At 39.4% G+C, this 19,619-nt stretch overlaps 1 non-coding gene across 1 annotated transcript; it reads right to left on the reverse strand.

Annotated features, from left to right (window-relative positions):
• Positions 1-3,949: 3,949 nt before the first annotated feature.
• On the reverse strand, positions 3,950-4,104 carry LOC115833760. The gene has a single exon (XR_004029071.1). It is a non-coding gene; the product is annotated as a 5.8S ribosomal RNA (ribosomal RNA).
• Between the last annotated feature and the right edge of the window lie 15,515 nt (positions 4,105-19,619).

Consider the following 19,619-nt stretch of genomic DNA (forward strand, 5'->3'; position numbering starts at 1 on the left):
AGGCTGAATAGTATGCCATTGTATATATATACCACATTTATCCTTTCATCCACGGATGGACACGTAGGTTGATTCCACATCTTGGCTGTTATGAATAGGGCTGCAATAAACATGCACGTACAGATGTATCTTGGACCTACCTTCAGTTACTTGGGAAACACACCAAGAATCGAGATTACTGCATCGTTTGCTGGTTCTATATTCAGTTTTTTGAGGAACCTCCATGTCATTTTCCACAATGGCTGTAGTAATTTACATTTCCACCATGCATAAGAGTTCCCTTTCCTCTGCATCCTCTCCAACATTTATTTTTCATCTTTTTGATAACAGCCACTCAAACAGGGGTGAGGTGATACATCATTGTGGTTTTTATTTGCATTTTTCTAATAATTAGTGATGCTGAGTATTTTTTCATGTACCAGCTAACTACTTGTAAATCTTCTTTTGAGGAAATCGGGTCCTTTGGCCATTTTAACATCATCTAATTATTTGTTTTCTTACTATTGAGTTGAGTTTCTTTTATATTTTGGATATTAGCTGCTTATTTGATGTATGATTTGCAAATGTTTTACTCCATTTTGTGGGTTGTCTCTTCTCTCTGCTGATTGTTTCCATTGCTGTGCAGAAGCTTTTGGGTTTGATGCCATCTTATTTGTGTGTTTTTGCTTTTATTGCTTGTTCTTTCAGGGTCTTATCCAAAAAAATTTATTACCCACACCAACGTTACAGAACTTTCCCCTATGTTTTCTTCTAGTCATTTTAGAATATCAGTTTTTATATTTAAGTCTTTTATCCATTTATATATATTTATTTATTTATTTAGAGACAGGGACTCCATCGTCTGTGTTTGTGAATAGGCTCATATATCAGTTGCAAGCAACATGACAACTTTAAAGTTCAGTTGCTGGTTAAGAACTATCTTTCTTATTAAGTTGATACTGAACTTGATGTCTTTTTGCAGCACTAACAGAGATTACTGGTGCTACCTTTTAGCTTTTGATCATTTATGCAATCCTAGATCTTTAGCTTTATGCTGTAAAAGGGTTTTTTTTTTCAAAATTTTTTGGTGAGAGTATTAAAGTTGACATTGTTATGATCACAAGTGTAAACAGGTATATAAAGAAGTGGCAATACATTGTTAAGGCTGCTGTTATTCATGATGCTTAGCCAAATGAAGGTGCAATTAATACTCCCATGAAGAACTGGAATGACGTCAGCTCAGGAACAGCAAGTTTAGGTAGTTTGACTGTAGTGAATTTTCATGAATGGAATAGTTAATCATTTTAGTGGCTCTTCGGGGTCAATTCAGGCTGTTTTACTTGATCCACTTCTTATCACTATCCTTACAAGGTCTTCTGAGATAACACGGCCAAAAATGTGAATATTTGGGGGACCTTGGAGATGATCTAGCTCACTTTATTTTGTAGAAAAGAAAACAGATTCGGGGAAAGGGCAGGCATTGCTTAAGGTGATTCAGCAGGTTTGGAGCAGAAATGCAATACAATCTCTGTTCTTTTCTTCTCAGATCCATAATTTTTTTCACAACAATGAACTACTTATATTTCTGATTCCTTATTCTTTCTGTTTTATATTTTGCCAGCATTGTCTTACCAAGATCCTATTTTTACCCCAAATATTTAAATTCATTACCACTATTGTCTCTTTATAAGTAAAAGTACTAGTTGTTATTATAAATGATTATTCAATCACTTTTCATTTTTTGGGGGTCCAGTACAAAGTTGGTAACAAACATTATAGGCCTTGGCAATCCAAGGGGAGCTCAAGTCCTCTAGGGCACGTCAGGAAAAGGCTAAATGACAGATGTGCTGCGAGTGGACAGAATACAACTCTCATGCAGACTATTGAGTATTTGATGTTCTTCAACAATTTCATTAATCTTCAGTTTTTTTTCCTCTTTGAAGTGAAAGTCTGCTGTGACTTTTAACTTTCTTTTGAAATAATTATAGATTCACAGGAAGTTGCAAAATGTACAGGGATGTCTTAGGTACGCTTCACTAATTCCAGTGGTGACATCTCGCATAGCCATAGAGCATTATCAAAACCTGGAGACTGACATAGGTACAATTCAAAAAGCTTACTCAGATCGCAACCGTTTTGTACACATTTGTTTTCGTATGTGTGTATGTGTGTGCGTTTGTTCTGTGCATTTTTATGTGGTGTAGATCTCTGTAACTATCACTTTGACAGTCAAGATACAGAACTGTAGCCTCACCACCAGGCTCCAACTTGCGACCTTTGCGGACACTCTGACATGTTTTCCTCCACCCCTTCCCCTTGGCAACCCCATAGTCTGTTCTTCATCTTTACAATTTTATTTCAATAATTTATATAAATGTAATTGTACAAAATCATATTTTTAAAGAGAAGAAACAAGTCACAGATATTTTTGTTAGTACTGTAAAATAGTCTTTAACTTTCACTTGTTTTATGTCTCAAAAATGTGTCTCAAAAAATGTGCCTTGTTCTTTCCCATATTTTCTGATATCAGGATAGGAAATCAATACCAAACAAAACAATTCCATTCATTTTTTTTCCACAGCTTGTTTTTCACTGTTATTTCCTAACACTTATTGTTCCATTTACTCTTTCTCTCGTTTTCCACCACATAAAAGTAACTTTGTATTCTTTATCTCTTCTAAGAAAACTTGGTAATGAGTATTTTATGTGAAGCCCTGACCACCCTTGTTTTGATTTTGTGTTATGGGTGTTCTTTTGTGTGTCTGCTCTTGTGGAGTTTCCTTGTGAAGCTGGGCTTTTCCAGTTGTTTGTCAAAATGGAAATAGATATTTAAGAAACCAAACACAAAATGATTGTGCTCCAGGAATGCATGATTTCTGAGAAAACACTACCTCTTCCAAATGGATATTGTGAATATTATTCATATTATCCTTTACTCCCTTTTATTAAAGCTGTATTTTTTACACATTTGTACAACTCAGGTAATGAAATGTGAAACTAAGCAATTGACTACCAATTACAATTGATATTAATGATGCTACTGGGAGGCCACCTCTACAGTCGCTGTGCCAAGTCTAGGGACTTGCTAGCTTTGCTAAGTTACATGGGATTGCCTACGTACTAAATGGAGATGGGGGACAGGATCGAGGACGTGGCGGCACCGACACACCCTGATGTGGAAGCCCAGGATGGGGCCCCAGGCACGGCGTGGCCATGAGCCAGAAGGGGGCATGTGATGGCGGATGACACCACAGCATCCAGTGGGCCACCACTGGGGCAAGCAAACCCCAGGACCACAGCCACAAGCGCTGCCAGGCAGGCAGTGGGGCGGGCTTCCAGCCCTGAACACACCGTGATGTGAGCCGGGTGGGCAGGGAGTGGGCGGGGAGGAGAGGTGGTGGGGAAGAGGGGTGTGGGAGTGGTGGTGGGCTGGATGCTGGGTCGCCATCGGGGCGGGCGGTGAACCACAGTGCCCAGGACCTGCTCCCCTACCCTCTCCCCACCTGACCCATCCTACCTACTTTCCTCTCCCCCCAACAACATGCCCCCACTGCCGACAATGTGCAATGATGACAATGGCACAGGACTTGCTACCCAGCCAGGGCCAATGAACCCCGCACCACAAGCCGCATGCAGTGCAAGGGAGCCCCCGAGGGAGGAACCCAGACCATGGTGGCGGCCACTGGAACTCGGCCCGAGCCAGCTCTCTTCCCTCTCCATCTTTGCGGATGGCGGTACTGCCCTCTATCTCTCCCTCACAGCCAGGCATCCCCCTTCCACCTGCCACCCAATGCGTGACCATGCAGGACCCATGGGGGAAGGGGGAAAGGGTGGGCATGGTGGAAGAGGAGGGCAGATGTCACCGGGTCTGCACTTGGGGGAACAGGGCCCCAGGAGGCCCTGTGACGGAACCCCCAGCTGTGCACCCTGAGGAGCCTGGAGGCACCCCCGGGGGTGATTGACTAGCAAGCTACACTGAGACAGGTGTAGCCCCCCAGGAGGAACCTGGGGCTGCAAGTGCATTCGAAGTGTGGATGATCAATGTGTCCTGCAATTCACATTAATTCTTGCGTTTAGGTGCGCTCTTCATCAACACATGAGCCAAGTGATCCACCGCTAAGAGTCATATGAGGTTGATTTTGCAAGGGTGCTCCCAACACTGGGAGACCCTCCTGGCACAGCACATCGCCCAGAGTGGTTGCCTTAGGCTGGCCAGTCAGACAGCAATGGGACCAGACTCTGGAGAGGGAGCAGAAGGTTTCACAACACAGGGAGATGCGTGTTGACCATGTAGAGGGAATGCTGACACCACCCCACAGGTGCCTGGGGGTTCCTGCCCCCATGGCATGGGGCACATGCCACATGTACGGCACATGCGTGACAGCACGATGGCCACCAGATAAAGCTCCCACCTGATGGCCACCACGACAGTGGTGTCAGCAGTGACACAGAAGTGTGGTGTGGCCCCAACCAGGGTTCAGAGTCTGCAGGGGAGGCAAGTGAAGGGCTGGGCCCCTCCCAAAGGGACTCCCCCATGGGCCCACTGCACCCGACCCAGGGGCTGATGGGCTACCCCCCAAGGGGTCCTTAAACCTCCATGCTGGAATGCGCTAGGTACCTGAATGGTGGGGAAGTGGACAAGGAGAGGGGGACTGGCATCCAACCCCTGACCCTCGAGATGCCCTAGCTGGAAGGCTGGGGAGAGCTAGTGGGCCAGGCTGCCCAGTGGCATGGTGTGGCAGAGGTGACAACAGTGGCAGTGGCAGCAACAGGAACCTGGCCTATGTGACTGCATTGGACATCAGTTACAGTAGCAAGAATATAAGCAGATACCAGCCCACCAACAAAGCAGGAGTGAACGTTCCTTTTTCTCTAAACTTCTCTTCTTCCTTCTTTTCATTCATTTGATCCTCCATCACTGATATCCTTTCTTCCAGTTGATTGAAGCAGCTACTGAGGCTTGTGCATTTGTCACGTAGTTCTTGTGCTGTGGTTTTCAGCTACATCAGGTCCTTTAAGGACTTTTCTGCTTTGATTATTCTAGTTAGCCATTCGTCTAATTCTTTTTCAAAGTTTTTAACTTCTTTGCCATGGGTTCAGACTTCCTCCTTTAGCTCAGAGTAGTTTGATTGTCTGAAGCCTTCTTCTCTCAGTACGTCAAAGTCATTCTCCGTCCAGCTTTGTTCCATTGCTGGTGAGCAGCTCTGTTCCTTTGGAGGAGGAGAGGTGCTCTGATTTTTAGATTTTTCAGTTTTTCTCCTCTGTTTCTTCCCCAACATTGTGGTTTTATCAACCTTTGGTATTTGATGATGGTGATGTACAGATGGGTTTTGGTGTGGATATCCTTTCTATTTGTTAGTTTTCCTTCTAACAGTCAGGACCCTCAGCTGCAGGTCTGTCGGAGTTTTCTGGAGTTCCACTCCAGACCCTGTTTGTCTGGGAATCAGCAGCGGAGGCTGTAGAACAGCAGATATTGGTGAACAGCAAATGTTGCTGCCTGATTGCTCCTCTGAAAGATTTCTGTCAGAGGAGTACCTGGCCATGTGAGGTGTCGGTCTGTCCCTACAGGGGGATGCCTCCCAGTTAGGCTACTCAGGGGACAGGGACCCACTTGAGGAGGCAGTCTGTCTGTTCTCAGATCTCCAGCTGCATGCTAGAAGAACCACTGCTCTCTTCAAAACTGTCAGACAGGGACATTTAAGTCTGCAGAGGTTTCTGCTGCCTTTTGTTTGGCTATGCCCTGCCCCCAGAGGTGGAGTCTACAGAGGCAGGCAGGTCTCATTGAGCTGCTGTGGGCTCCACCCAGTTCGAGCTTCACAGCTGCTTTTTTTGCCTACTCAAGCCTCGACAATGGCAGGCGCCCCTCCCCCAGCCTTGCTGCCACCTTGCAGTTTGAACTCAGACTGCTGTGCTAGCAATGAGTGAGGCTCTGTGGTCACAGGACCCTCTGAGCCAGGCATGGGATATAATCTCCTGGTGTGCCCTTTGCTAAGAACATCAGAAAAGCATAGTATTAGGGTGGGAGTGACCCGATTTTCCAGGTGCCATCCATCACCTCTTTCCTTGGTTAGGAAAGGGAATTCTCCTACCCCTTGCACTTCCTGGGTGAGGTGATGCCTCACCATGGTTTGACTCAGGCTCGGTGCACTGCACCCACTGTCCTGCACCCACTGACATTCCCGAATGAGATGTACGTGGTACCTCAGTTGGAAATGCAGAAATCGTCCTTTTTCTGCATCACTCATGATGAGAGTTGTAGACTGGAGCTGTTCCTATTTGGCCATCTTGGCTCCACCCCCCTTCCTTCTGTTTTTTCTATGAGGATGCTACCTTTTTCACCATAGGACTCAATGTGCTCCCAAATATCTCTTCGCAGATTCTGCAAAAACAGTGTTTCCAAACTGCTCAACCAGAAGAAATGTTTGAGTCTGTGAGATCAATGCACACATCCCAAATCAGTTTCCCAGAAAACCCCTCTCTAGTTTTCCTCTGAAGATTTTCCTTTTTTCACCACAGGCCTCAATATGCTTCCAAATATTGCTTCATAGATTCTACAAAACCAGTGTTTCCAAACTGCTCAATCAAAAGAAAGGATTAACTTTCTGAGATGAATGCACACATCACAAATCAGTTTCTCAGAAAGACTCTTTCTAGTTTTCAGCTGAAAATATTTCCTTTGTGACCATAGACCTCAATGCACTCCCAAATATCACTTTGCACGTTCTAAAAAACAGTGTTTCCAAACTGCCCCATCAAAATAAAGGTTTAACTGTGTGAGATTAATGCACACATCATAAAGCAGTTTCTCAGAAAGCTTCTTTCTAATTTTAATCTGAAGATATTTCCTTTTTCACTATAGGCTTCAATGGGCTCCCAAACATCCTTCCTCAGATTCTACAAAAACAGTGTATACAAACTGTCCCATCAAAAGAAAGGCTTAATTCTGTGAGATGACTGCACATATCACAAAGCAATTTCTCAGAAAGTTTCTGTTTTTTCTCTGAATATATTTCCTTTTTCAACCTAGGCCTCCATGCGTTAAAAAATACACATTCGCAGATTTTTACAAAGACAGTTTCCAAACTGCTGAATAACAGGAAAGGTTTAACTCAGGAAGATGAATGCACACTTCACAAAGCAGCTTCTCATTAGCTTCCTTCTAGTTTTTCTCTGAAGTAATTTCCTTTTTCACCATAGGCCTTAATGCATTCCAAAATATCCCTTCATAGATTCCACAAAAACAGTGTTTCCAAACTGCTCAATACAAAGAAAGGTATAACTCTGTGAGATGAATGAATACAACACAAAGCAGTTTCTCAGAAAGCTTCTTTCTAATTTTTCTATGAAGGTATTTCCTTTTTCACAATATGCCTCAATGAGCTACCAAATATTCCTTTGCAGATTCCACAAAAACAGTATTTCTAAACTGTTCAAAGTAAGTTTTACCTCTGTGAGATGAATGAACACAATACAAAGCAGTTTCTCAGAAACGTCTTTCTAGTTTTTCTCTGAAGATAATGCGTTTTTCACTATGTGCCTCAATGTGTTCCCAAATATCCCTTTGCAGATTCTGCAAAAACAGTGTTTCCAAACTGTTCCATCAAAAGAAAGTTTTGAGTCTTTGAGACAACTGCACACATCAGAAGGCAGTGTCTCCAAAATCTTCTTTCTAGCTTTTTGCTAAAGATATTTCATTTTACACCATAGGCCTCAATGCACTCCGAAATATTCCTTTGCAGATTCTACAAAAACAGTGTTTCCAAACTTTTCCATCCAAAGAAATGTTTACCTTTGTGGGAAAAATGCACACAGCACAAATCAGTTTCTCAGAAAGCAACTTTCTGGTTTTTCTCTAAAGATATTTCCTTTTACACCATAGGCCTCAAGGCACTCCCTAATATCCCTTCGCAGATTCTAAAAAAAGTTTCTGAACTACTCAATCAAAAGAAAAGATTAACTCTGTGAGATGAATGCACACATCACAAAGGAGTTTCTCAGAAAGCTTCTTTCTAATTTTAATCTGAAGATATTTCCTTTTTCACTATAGGCCTCAATGGGCTCCCAAACATCCCTCCTCAGATTCTACAAAAACAGTGTATACAAACTGCCCCATCAAAAGAAAGGTTTAACTCTGTGAGATGAGCGCACACATCACAAATCAGCTTCTCAGAAAGCTTCTTTCTGGTTTTTCTCTGAAGATATTTCCATTTTCATCATAGGCCTCAATGCACCCCCAAATATCCTTTCGTAGATACTAGAAAAACAGTTATTCAAAACAGCCCCATCAAAAGAAAGGTTTAACTCTGTGAGGTGAATGTACACTTCACAAATCAGTTTCTCATAAGGCTTATTTCTAGTTTTTCTCTGAAGATATTTCCTTTGTCACCCTAAGACTCAATGCGCTCCCAAACATCTCTTTGCAGATTCTATAAAAATGGTCTTGACAAACTGCTTCATCAAAAGAAAATTTTAACTATGTCAGATGAATACAAACATTACAAAGCAGTTCCTCAGAAACCTTCTTTGTAGTTTTTTGCTGAACAAATTTCCTTTTTCACCAGAGGCCCCAATGCACTCCTAAATTTCCCTTTGCAGATTCTATAAAAACAGTGTTTCCAAACTGCCCCTTCAAAAGAAATTTTCATCTCTGTGAGATGAAGGCACACATCACAAAGCAGTTTCTCAGAAAGATTCTTTTTAGTTTTTATGTGGTGATATTTCTTTTTTCAATATAGGCCTCTGTGCACTCCTAAATATCCCTTCACAGAATCTACAAAAACAGTGTTTTGAAACTTCTCAATGAAAAGAAAGGTTTGAGTCTGTGAGGTGAATGCACACATCACACAGCAGTTTCTCAGAAAGCTTCATTCTTGTTTTTCTCTGGAGATATTTCGTTTTTCACCATAGGCCTCAACTCGCTCCCAAATATCCATCGTAGATCCTACAAAATCAGGTTTCCAAACAGCTCCTTCAAAAGAAAGGTTTAACGCTATGCATTGAATGCATACATCCAGAAACAGTTTTTCAGAAAGCTTCTTTCCAATTTTCATCTGAAGATATTTCCTTTTTCACCATAGACCTCAATGGGCTACAAAATATCCCTTTGCAGATAAGAAAAACCTGTGTTTCTAAACTGCTCCATCAAAAGAAACATTTAACTCTATGAGCTGAATGCACTCATCACAAAGCAGTTTCTCAGAAAGCTTCTATCTTTTTGCTAAACCTATTTCTTTTTCACCATAGATCTCAAGGCAGTCCCAGATATCCTTTTGCAGATTGTAGAAAAAAAGTGTTTCCTAACAGTTCCATCAAAAGAAAGGTTTTCTCAGTGAGATGAATGGACACATCACAAATCAGTTTATCAGAAAGATTCCTTCTGGTTTTTAACTAAAGATATTTCCTTTTTGACTATAGGCCTCAATGTGCCCCCAAATATCCCTTCTCTGATTATACAAAAACAGCGTATCCAAACTGTTCCATCAAAAGAAAAGTTTAACTCTGAGATGACTACACATATCAAAAAGCAGTGTCTCCGAAAGCTTCCTCATAGTTTTAATGTGAAGATATTTCCTTTTTCAACATAAGCCTCAAAGCTCTCCCAATATCCTTTTGCAGATTCTACAAAAAGACTGTTTCTAAACTGCTCAATCAAAAGAATGGTTCAACTCGGTGAGATGAATGCACACATCACAAATAAATTTCTCTGAACACTTCTTTCTAGATTTTATCTAAAGGTATTTCCTTTTTGACCACAGGCCTCAATGCACTCTCAAATATCACTTGGTAGTTTCTACAAAAACGGTGTTTCCAAACTGAATCAATAGAAAGTTTTAATTCTGTGAGATGAACGCATACATCACAAGGCAGTTTCTCAGAAAGCTTCTTTCTAATTTTTCTCTGAAGAAATTTGCTTTTTCACCATAGACCTCAATTTCTTCCCAAATATCCCTTCACAGATTCTACAAAAACAGTGTTTCCAAACTGCCCCATTAAAAGAAATGTTTATCTCTTTGAGATGAATGTACACATCACAAATCAGTTTCTCAGAAATCTACTTTCAGGTTTTTCTCTTAAGATTGTTCCTTTTTCACCAAAATCCTCAATACACTCCCAAATATCCCTTAACAGATTGTACAAAAATGGTGTTTCCTAAGTGCTCCATCAAAAGAAATGTTTAACACTATGAGATGAATGCACACATCACAAATCAGTTTCTCAGAAAGCTTCTTTCTAGTTTTTATTTAAAGATATTTCCTTTTTGACCATAGGCCTCAAAGTGCTCTGAAACATCCCTTCACAGATTCTACAAACACAGTGTTCCCAAACTGCTCCATCAAAATAAACTTTTAACTCTGAGATGAATGCACACATCACAAAGCAGTTTCTCGGAAAGGTTCTGCCTACTTTTTATCTGAAGATATTGCCTTTTTCACCATAGGCCTCAAAGCGCTCCCAAGTATCTCTTTGCTGATTCTACAAAAACAGTGTTTCCATATTGCTCAACCAAAAGAAATGTTTGAGTCTGTGAGAGGAATGCACACACCTCAAAGCAGTTTCTCAGAGAGCTTCCTTCTAGTTTTTCTCTTAAGATGTTTCCTTTTTCACCATAGGACTCAATGCATTCTGAAATATCCCTAAACAGATTCTACAAAACTGTGTTTCCAAACTGCTCAATCAAAAGAAAGGTGTAAGAGTGTGAGATGAATGCACACATTACAAAGCTCTTTCTCAGAAGGCTTCTTTCACATTTGCATCTGAAGATATTTCCTTTTTCACTATAGGCCTCAATGGACTCCCAAATATCCCTTCACAGGTTCTACAAAAACAGTGGTTCCAAACTGCTCAACCAGAAGAAAGTTTTGAATCTGTGAGATGAATCCACACATCACAAAGCAGTCTCTCAGAAAGCTTCCTTGTAGTTTTTCTCTGAAGATATGTCCTTTTTCACCATAGGCCTCAAAGTGCCCCCAAATATCCCTTCACAGATCTTACAAAAACATTCTACCAGAAACAGCTCCATCAAAAGAAAGATTGAATTCTGTGAGACGAAGGCACACATCACAAATCAGTTTCTCAGAAAGCTTCTTTCTAGTTTTTAACTAAATATATTTCCTTTTTCACCATAGGCAATAATGTGTTCCCAAATATCCCTTAGCAGATTCAACTAAAACTGGGTTTCCAAATTGCACCATCAAAAGTGACATTTCACTTTGTGAGATGAATGCACACATCACAAAGCAGTTTCTCAGAAAGCTTCTGCCTAGTTTTTACATGAAGATATTTCCCTTTAAACATAAGACTCAATGTGCTCCAAAGTATCTCTTTACAGATTCTACAAAAACAGTGTCTCCAAAATCTCAACAAAAGAAAAGTTTGAGTCTGTGAGATGAATGCACACATCTCAAAGCATTTTCACATAAGGATTGTTTCTAGTTTTTCTCTGAAGGTGTTTCCTTTTTAACCATAGTCCTCAATGCAATCCGAAATATCCCTCAGCAGATTCTACAAAACTGTGTTTCCAAACTGCTCCATCAAAGAAAGTTTTAACTGTGTGAGGTGAATACACATATCACAAAGCAGTTTCTCAGAAAACTTCTTTATAATTTTTCTCTGAAGGCATTTACTTTTTCACCATAGGACTCAATGCCTTCCCCAATATCTCTTTGCAGATTCTACAAAAACAGTGTTCCCATACAGCTCCTTCAAAAGAAAGTTTTATTTCTCTGAGATGAATACACACATCACAAAGCAGTTTCTCAGAAAGCTTCTTTCTAGTTTTTCTTGGAAGATATTTCCTTTTTCACCCTAGGCCACAAAGTGCTCACAAATATAACTTGGCATACTCTACAAAAGAGTTTTTCCAAACTGCTCCATCAAAACTAATGTTTTGGTCTGTGAGATGAATGGACACATCAAAAATCAGTTTCTCAGAAAATTTCTGATTTTTCTCCTAAGATATTTTGTTTTAAACCATAGACCTCAATGCACCCCCAAATATCTGTTCTCAGATTCTTCAAAAACAGAGTTTCCAAACTGCTCAATCAAAAAAAAGCTTAACTGTGTGAGATGAGTGCACACATCACAAAGTAGTTTCTCAGAAAGCTTCTTTCTAGTGTTTCCCTGAAGATGTTTCCCTTTTCACCATAGACCTCAAAGCACTCCCAAATATCCCTTTGCAGATTCCACAAAAACAGTGTTTCCAAACTCTCCATCAAAAGGAAGGTTTAAGTCTGTCACATTGATGCACACATCACAAAGCAGTTTATCAGAAAGCTTCATTCTAGTTTTTCTCTGAAGATTTTTTCTTTTTCACCTTAGGCCTTAAAGCACTCTCAAATAGTTCTTCACAGATTCTACTTAAACAGTGTTTCCAAACTGCTCAATCAAAAGAAAGCTTTACCTCTGTGAGATGAATGCAGATATCAAAAAGCAGGTTCTCAGAAAGCATCTTTCTACATTTTATCTGCAGATATTTCATTTTTTACCCTAGGCCTTGATGTGCACCCAAATATCCCTTCACAGATTCTACAAAAACACTGTTTCCAAAATGCTCCATGAAAAGAAAGGTTTATCTCTGTAATATGAATGCAAACGTCACAAATCTGTTTCTTAGCTTCTTTCCAGTTTTTATCTAAATATATTTCCTTTTGGCCATAAGCATAAATTCTCTCCCAAATATCCTTTTGCAGATTTTACAAAAAGAGTGTTTCAAACTATGCCTTCAAGAGAAAAGTTAAACACTTTGAGATGAATGCACACATCAAAATGCAGTTTCTCTGAAAAACTTCTTTCTAGTTTTTCTCTGAAGATACATCCTTTTTCACCGTAGTCCTCAATGTGCTCCCAAATATACCTTCACAGATTCTAGAAAAACAGTTTCCAAACTGCTCTATCAAAAGAAGTGTTTAACACTCTGAGATTAATCCACTAATCACAACACAGTTTCTCAGAAAGCTTCTTTCTAGTTTTCCGCTGAAGATATTTGCTTTTCCCTTTTTTTTTTTTTGAGATGGAGTCTCACTCTGTCTCCCAGGCTGGAGTGCAGTGGCGCAATCACGGCTCACTGCAAGCTCCACCTCCTGGGTTCACACCATTCTCCTGCCTCAGCCTCTCCAAGTAGCTGGGACTACAGGTGCCAGCCACCACGCCCATCTAATTTTTTGTATTTTTAGCAGAGACGGGGTTTCACCATGGTCTTGATCTCCTGACCTTATGATCCTCCCACCTCGGCCTCCCAAAGTGCTGGGACTACAAGCATGAGCCACCACGCCCAGTTTGATATTTGCTTTATCATGATAGGCCTCAATGCGCTTGCAAATATCACTTCACAGATTCTACAAAAACAATGTTTCCAAACCGGTCCATTCAAAGAAAGTTTTAACTCCATCAGACGGATGCACACACCACAAATCAGTTACTCAGAAAACTTCCTTCTAGTTTTCCTCTGAAGATATTTCCTTTTTGACCATAGGCCTCAATGCGCTCCCAAATATCCCTTCGCAGATTGTACAAAAAGTTTTTCCAAACTGCTACATCAAAAGAAAGGTTTACATCTGTCAGACGAAAGAACACAACACAAATCAGTTTCTCAGAAACCTTCTTTCTAGTTTTTATCTGAAGATATTTCCTTTTTCATCATAGGCCTCAATGAACTCTCAAATATCCCTTCGCAGATTCCACAAAAACAGTATTTCCAAAGTTCTCAATCAAAAGAAATGTTTAACTCTGTGATATGAATGAAAACAAGAAAAAGCAATTTCTCAGAAACAATCTTTGTAGTTTTTCTCTGAGGATATTCCTTTTTCACCCCAGGTCTCAATGTCCCCCCAAATATCCCTTTGCAGATTCAACAAAAACAGCATTTCCAAAAATTTCCATCACAAGAAAGACTAAACTCTGTGAGATGAATGCACACATCACAAATCAGTTTGTCAGAGAGCTTCTTTCTCGTTTTTATGTAAAGATAATTCCTTTTTGACCGTAGGTCTCAATATGCTCCCAAATATCCCTTTGTAGATTCTATAAAAACAGTGTTTCAAGACTGTTTCAACAAACGAAAGGTTAAACACATTGAGATGAATGCAATCATCTCAAAGCTGTTTATCAGAAATATTCTTTCTATTTTTTCTCTGAAGGAAATTCCTTTTTCACCATAGGTCTCAGTGCACACCACAATGTTTCTTCACAGATTCCACAAAAACAGTTTTTCCAAACTGCTCTATCAAAAGAAAGGTTTAGCTCAGTGAAATGAATGCACACCTCACAAAGCACTTTTTCAGAAAGCTTCTTTCTAGTTTTTCTCTGAAGATATTACCTTTCTCATCATAGGCCTCAATGTGCTCCCAAATATCCCTTAGCATATTCTACAAAAAGTGTTTCCAAACAACTCCATCAAAAGAAGGGTTTAACTCTGCTAGGTGAATGCACACGTCACAAATCAGTTTCTCAGAAAACTTCTTTCTGGTTTTTCTCCTAGGATGTTTTGTTTTTCACCATAAGGTGATGAATGCACACATCACAAAGAAGTTTCTCAGAAAGATTCTTTCTAGTTTTTCCCATAAGATGTTTCCTTTTTCAGCATAGTACTTAATGTGCTCCCAAATATCCTTTTGCAAATTCCACAAAAACAGTGTTTCCAAACTTCTCTATCAGAGGAAACTTTTAACTCAGTGATATTAAATGCACACATCACAAAGCGGTTTCTCAGAGAGCTTCTTTCTAGTTTTTATTTGAAGATATTTCCCTTTTCACCATAGGCCTCAATGATCTACCAAAAATCTCTTAGCAGATTCCACAAGAAATTCTTTCCAAACTACTCAACCCAAAGAAAGTTTTATCTCTGTGAGTTGAATGCACACATTACAAAGCAGTTTCTCTGAAAGCTTCCTTCTAGTATTTCTCTGAAAATATTTCCTTTTTCACCATATGCCTAAATGCACTCCCAAATATCCATGGCAGATTCTATAAAAACAGTGTTCCCAAGCTGCTGAATCAAAAGAAATGTTTAACTGTGTTAGCGGAATGCATACAAAGCAGTATCTCCCAAAGTTTCTTTCTAGTTTTTTTCTGAATACATTTCCATTTACACCATTGGCCTCCATGTCCTTCCTAATATCCCTTCGCAAATTCTACAAAAACAGTGTTTCCAAACTGTTCCAATGAAACATATGTTATTTCTGCGAGATGAATACACACATCACAAAGCAGTTTCTCAGAAATGTTATTTCTAGTTTTTCTCAGAGTATATTTCCTTTTTCACCATAGTCTTCAGTGTGCTTCCAAATATCACTTTGCAGATTCTACAGAAACAGTGTTTCCAAACTGCTCCATCAAACAGTGGTTTAACTCTGCAAGATGATTGCACACATCACAAAGCAGTTTCTCAGAAAATTTCTTTATACTTATTCTCTAAAGATATTTCCTTTTTCAACCATAAGCCTCAATATTCTCCCAAATATCCCTTTGCAGATTCTACAAAAACAGGTTTTCCAAACAGCTCCAACAAAAGAAATTTTTAACTCTGTGAGATGAATGCACACATCACAAATTTCTGTGTCAGAAAGTTTCTTTCTAGTTTTTTATCTAAATGTATTTCATTTTTGAAGATCGGTCTCAATGAGCTCCCAAATATCCATTCACAGATTCTATAAAAACAGTGTTGCCAAACTGTGCCATCAAAAGAAAGGTTTAGCACTTTGAGATGAATGCACACATCCAAAAGCAGTTTCTCAGAATGCTTGTTTCTAGTTTTCCTCTGAAGATATTTCCTTTTTCACCATAGGCCTTAATGGGGTCCCAAATATCCCTTTGCAGATTCTACAAAAACAGTTTCCTACATGCTCTGTCAAAATAAGGGGTTAACACTGTGAGAGAAATACACACATCACAAAGGAGTTTCTCAGAAAGCTTCTTTCTAGTTTTCCTCTGAAGCTATTCCCTTTTCACAATAGGCCTCAATTTCCTCCCAAACATCACTTCACAGATTCTAGAAAAACAGTGTTTCCAAACTGCTCGATCCAAAGAAGGTTTAACTCTGTGAGCTGGACGCACACATCAGAAAACAGTTTCTCAGAAAGCTTCTTTCTAGTTTTTATCTGAAGTTATTTGCTTTTTTCACCACAGGCCTCAATACACTTCCAAATATTCCTTCGCAGATTCTACAAAAACAGTGTTTCCAAAGTGCTCAGTCACAAGAAAGTTTTATCTCTGTGAGATGAAAGCACACTCCACAAAGCAGTTTCTCAGAAAGTTTCTTTCTACCTTATATCTGAAGGTAGTTTGTTTTTGACCATAGACTTCAATGTGCTCCCAAATATTCCTTCGCAGATTCTGCAAAAAAAGTGTTTCCAAACCCCTCCAGCAAAATAAAGGTTGAACTCTGTGAGGTGAATGCACACATCACAAAGCAGTTTTTCCAAAACCTTCTTTCTTGTTTTTCTCTGAAGATATTTCCTTTTTCACCATAGTCTTCAATGCGCTCCAAATACCCTTTCTCAGATTCTATAAAAATTGTGTTTCCAAATTTTCCATCAGAAGAAAGATTTAACTCTGTGAGATGAATGCACACATCACAAAGCAGTTTCTCAGAAAGCTTCTTTGAAGTTTTTATCTGATGATATTTCCTTTTTCACCATAGCCCTCAATATGCTCCGAAATATGCCTTTTTAGATTTTACAAGAACAGCGTTTCCAAACTGCTCATTCAAAAGAAAGGTTTACCTCAGTGAACTGAATGCACACATCACAAAGCAGTCCGTCAGAAAGCTTATTTCTAGTTTTTATCTGAAGATATTTCCTTTTTGATCATACGCCTCAATGTGCTCCCAAATATCCCTTCACCGATTCTACAAAAACAATATTTCCTAGCTGCTCCATCAAAACAAGGTAAAACTCTCTGAGTTGAATGCATTAATCAAAAAGCAGTTTCTCAGAAATCTTCTTTCTAGTTTTTATCTGAAGATATTTCCCTTTTCACCATAGGCCTCAATGTGCTCTGAAATATCCTTCCACAGATTCTACAAAAACAGTGCTTCCAAAGTTCTCAATCATAAGAAAGGTTTAACTCAGTGAGATGAATGCACACATCACAAAGCAGTTTCTCACAAAGCTTCTTTATAGTTTTTCTCTGAAGATATTTACTTTTTCACTGTAGGCCTTAATGTGTTTCCTAATATCCCTTTGCAGATTCTGCAAAAACAGTGTTGCCAAACAGCTCCATCAAAAGAAACTTTTATTTCTGTGAGATGAATGCACACATCACAAAGCACTTTTTCAGAACACTTATTTCTACTCTTTAGCTGAAGATATTTCCTTATTCAAAATAGTCCTGAATGTGCTCCCCAGTATCCCTTTGGAGATTCTACAAAAACAGTGCTTCCAAAGTGCTCAATCAAAAGAAAGGTTTAACTCTGTGAGATAAATGCACACATCACAAATCAGTTTCTCCAAAAAATTTCTTTTTTATTTTTCTCTATTGATGATTCATTTTTCACCATAGGCCTCAATGCCCTCCAAAATATCCCATCGCAGATTCTACAAAAACTTTGTTTCCAAACTGCTCAATCAAAACAAAGGTTTAACTGTGTGAAATGAATGCACACCTCACAGTGCAGTTTCTCTGAAAGCTTCTTTCATTTTTATCTTTGAAGTTATTTCCTTTTCACCATAGGCCTCAATGTGCTTCAAAATATCCCATCGCAAATTCTACAAAAAGTGTTTCCAAACTCTTCAATCAAAATAAAGGATTAACTCAGTGAAATTAAAGCACACATCAAAAAGCAGTTTCTCACAAAGCTAATTTCTAGTTTTTATTTGAAGATTTTGCCTTTTTCACCATAGGAGTCCATGCACTCCCAAATATCCCTTCACAGATTCTAAAAGAAGAGTGTTTCCGCCAGGCACAGTGGCTCACGCTTGTAATCCCAGCACTTTGGGAGGCCGAGGCAGGTGGATCACGAGGTCAGGAGATTGAGACCATGGTGAAACCCTGTCTCTACTAAAAAAAAAAATACAAAAAATTTGCTGGGCGTGGTGGCGGGTGCCTGTAATCCCAGCTACTTGGAGAGGTTGAGGCAGGAGAATGGCGTGAACCCAGGAGGCGGAGCTTGCAATGAGCCGAGATTGCACCAGTGCACTCCAGCCTGGGTGACAGAGCGAGACTTTGTCTCAAAAAAAAAAAAAAAAGAGTGTTTCCAAACTGCTCAACCAGAAGAAAAATTTGAGTCTGTGTGATGTATGCACACATCACAGAGCAGTTTCTCAGAAAGTTTCTTTCTAGTTTTTATATAAAGATATTTCCTTTTTGATGATAGACCTCAATGCACTTCCAAATATCCCTTCACAACTTCTCCAAAAAAAGTATTGCTAAACAGATCCACCAAAAGAAAGGTTTATCTCAGTGAAATGAATGCACATGTCACATAGCAGTTTCTTAGAAAGCTTCTTTCTAGTTTTTCTCTGAACATGTTCTCTTTTTCACCATAGGCCTCAATGGGCTCTAGTTTGTCCCTTTGCGGTTTCTACTAAAACAGGGTTCCCAATCTGCCCACTCAAAAGAAAGGCTTAACTCTGTGAGATGAAGGCACACATCACAAATCAGGTTCTCTGAAAGCTTCTTTCTGGTTTTTCTCTTAAGATATTTCCTTTTTCACCATAGGCCTCATTGTGCTCTCAAATATCCCTTCACAGATTCTACAAAAACAGTGTTTCCAAACTGCTCAATCAACAGAAAAGTTTAACTCTGTGAGATGAATACACACATCACATAGTAGTTTTTCAGAAAGCTTCTTTGTAGTTTTTATATCAAGATGTTTCCTCTTTCACCATAGGGCTCAATGTGCTCCAAAATATCCCTTCACAGATTCTAAAGAAACAGTGTTCCCTAACTACTCAATGAAAAGAAAGCTTTAACACTGTGAGATGAATGCACAATCACAAAGCAGTTTCTCAGAAAGCATTTTTCTAGTTTTTATATGAATATATTTAATTTTTCATCATAAGCCTCAACGGGCTCCCAAATATTCCCTCGCATTTCCTAAAATAGCAGTGTGTCCAAACTGGAAAATCAATAGAAAAGTTTATCTCTGTGAGGTGAATGCATACATCTCAAAGCAGTTTCTCAGAAAGATTCTTTGTTGTTTTTATTGAAGATATTTCCTTTAACACCATGGGCCTCAATGCACTCCAAAATATCACTTTGCAGGTTCTACAAAAACAGTGTTTCCAAACTGCTCCATCAAACAGTGGTTTAACTCTGTGAGATAATTGTACACATCACAAAGCAGTTTCTCAGAAAGCTTCTTTCCAGTATTTCTCTGAAGATATTCTCCTTTTCAGCCTTGGTCTCAATACAATCCCAAATATCCTCTCACTGATTCAACAAAAACATTGTTCCCAAACTGCTCCATCATAAGAAACGTTTAGATCTGTGAGAAAAATGTATACATCACAAATCAATTTCTCAGAAATCTTCTTTCTGGTTTATCTCTTGAGAAATTTCTTCTTTCACTGTATGCCTCAATTCGCTCCCAAATATCCCTTTGCAGATTCTACAAAGAAATTATTGTCAAACAGATCTAACAAAAGAAAGGTTTATCTCAGTGAGATGAATGCACATATCCCAAGGTAGTTTTCTCAGAAAGC

Source organism: Nomascus leucogenys, unplaced genomic scaffold, assembly GCF_006542625.1.
Source record: "Nomascus leucogenys isolate Asia unplaced genomic scaffold, Asia_NLE_v1 000887F_75017_qpd_obj, whole genome shotgun sequence".
In the NCBI taxonomy this organism is placed as follows: domain Eukaryota; kingdom Metazoa; phylum Chordata; class Mammalia; order Primates; family Hylobatidae; genus Nomascus; species Nomascus leucogenys.